This window comes from Morus notabilis, unplaced genomic scaffold (assembly GCF_000414095.1).
Source record: "Morus notabilis unplaced genomic scaffold, ASM41409v2 Scaffold1622, whole genome shotgun sequence".
Classification (NCBI taxonomy): domain Eukaryota; kingdom Viridiplantae; phylum Streptophyta; class Magnoliopsida; order Rosales; family Moraceae; genus Morus; species Morus notabilis.
The window spans coordinates 182,332-184,730 of NW_010365318.1; the positions used below are offsets into that span (position 1 = coordinate 182,332).

Here is a 2,399-nt window from a genome sequence, read left to right on the forward strand (position 1 = left end):
AAAAAAAAAAAAAAAAAAGCACCAACAACAAAAATTCAAAGGGGAAAAAAACGCCCATCAGAATTCAGCAAATTAGCTTAACAATCTGAAAGCAAACTCCACAGTTAATCGAAATCCAACAAACCCACTTGCAGTTTCCAATCAAAAAACCAGTAACTCATCCTGAAATACGTAACAAGGACGTAGATACGTACTAACACACACACAGCCATAAAACACGCAAACACATATACGTATGTAAATAGGAAAACGAAACAAATACGAAAGGAAAGATATGTGTGCGAATTACCCTTGCAAGTCCGAGATGGAGGAAAGTCACCTGTTAAGAAGTGACTGGAAAATGGAATTTGAATTTGAATTTGAATTTATTTTTTCTTTTCTCTGTAGTTTTTGCACTTTTTCTGGGTTTTTTGAGTTTTGGATGGTATAGGAAAAATGGGAATAATTTGTTTTGTGGGGGTGGGTGGTGGGTGGTGGGAAGTGAGTGGATCCTGGTTGGCTTTGGTCATCAAACCATCTGCCTTTTCCTACCCCTTTTTCAAAGTCAAAAAAATGCCTCCTCTCCTAATCCTTAATGGATCCTGATGAATGATGATTTGCTAATATTTTTTTTTTTATAAAAAATATACATAAATTAAAAATAATTTTAAATTATAATTATGTATTTATGAATTAAACGTACTCTTCGTGATTTCTCTTTTTAGGCCTTTATTATCAAGAATGTATTCTGGGCAATAATGTGAGAGCAACCCAAAATAGTAAAAAAAAAAAAAATGAAAAAATAGAAAATTTACCTGTATGAGTCTGAACCTTTATTTTTTATTTTTGATAAAAAAAATTTTGTTAGTGTAATTATTTGACTAAAACAGTTATAGATTCAGAGTAAAGGATAAAAATTTTGACCCAATAATTAATGTAAATAACATATTTTAAATCTATTTGAAGTATATAACAGTTTACTGTGTAAATGTTCTTTTTATGATTAGTAAAAAAAAATTTCTACGTAATTTCTTTTTTACGACTGATAAAAAGATTTTCTCAAATAAATAAAAAAAATTTACTACGTAAATTATTTTTTATTAGTCATAAATAGAAAATTTACACAATAAACTACTATTTAATGTAAATAATTTTAAAATATATTATTAACTTAATTTAGTTTCATAAACCTGCTATTTACTAAAATTTATTTATTTTTTTGGGCACTTCGAATAATTAGATTGGGTATACAATGATATGTTGAGAGAACGTGTTAAAATAGCATATTTAAAAAACTAAATTAAGTAAATAGAATATTTTAAAATTATTTAAAATAAATAGTAATTTACCGTGTAAATAGTTCATTTATGACTAGTAAAAAGATTTTTTTCACATAAATTTCTTTTACAATTGGCAAAATAATTTTTCGACTAAATAAAAATTTTCTACCACATAAATTATTTTTTATTACTCTTAATTGAAAATATTTACACAAAAAATTGCTATTTAATTTAGATATACAATTTCCGTATGCTTATATATTATATTATTATTATTGTAATTTTTGAAACAACGATATGTTATTCTTGAATTTTTCAATATTTTGTTTTTTTTTCAATAATTAAGATTTTGTTTTGAACGAATTTTTTCCTTTTTTTAAGAAATTAGTCTTTAAAACGCTCGTGATTCATTTAAATAACGATCATACAAATAATTTAAAAAAAAAAGAGAAAAAAGGAAAAAAGACATAAAAATGTAAACGAAAATGGGAGAAAGATCTGAAGCAAAGATTAGAAAAAAGTTTTTAACTTATTTCATTGTGTTTTAAATTAGTGGGAGTGATTTTATTTTATTTTAATATATTTTTATTTTGTTTTGAATTATTTATAATATTTTTATTTGAGTGGCATTGAGAAGGAAAAACAATAAAAAAAAGGCCACAAAAGAAATGGAAAGAAAAAAGAGAGAAAGATCTGAAGAAAAAATATGAAAAAAAGTTGTTAAGTTATTTGGCTGTGTCTTAAATTAGTTTTATTTTATTTCATTTAATTTGTTTTTTATTTAATTTAGTGCAATTTTATTTTATTTAATTTAGTGAATTTTTATTTTAATTTCTTTTTGTGCAATTTTATTTTATTTAATTTAGTGAATTTTTATTTTAATTTCTTACTCTAATTATTTGTAACATTTTCACATGATAGTATCAGAAATTCTATGCAAAATGGTGATAAAACGGATAAAATTGGACCATAAATAAGCCAAAAATTAATAAGGAAATATAATAAATAATAATTTAAAAATAAAACTAGATTTTTTTCGACCATCGAATTAAAAGAACGAACGACTAGGTGAGAGCATATGCTACAGTAGAGCAGGAGTGAAGACTTTTTGAGCAACGTGGGGGCCGCCACTAACCGGTT

At 24.6% G+C, this 2,399-nt stretch overlaps 1 protein-coding gene across 3 annotated transcripts in view; it reads right to left on the reverse strand.

Annotated features, from left to right (window-relative positions):
• The window catches only part of LOC21389322 (protein GUCD1), a 6,061-nt gene extending 5,493 nt beyond the window's left edge, over window positions 1-568 (reverse strand). For 2 of the 3 annotated variants that reach the window (XM_024172024.1, XM_024172021.1), the window contains exon 1: window positions 290-568. The gene's annotated coding sequence lies outside the window, so the exon portion shown is untranslated. The remainder of the gene's footprint in view (window positions 1-289) is intronic. The other variant, XM_024172022.1, reaches the window with a different exon arrangement.
• Between the last annotated feature and the right edge of the window lie 1,831 nt (window positions 569-2,399).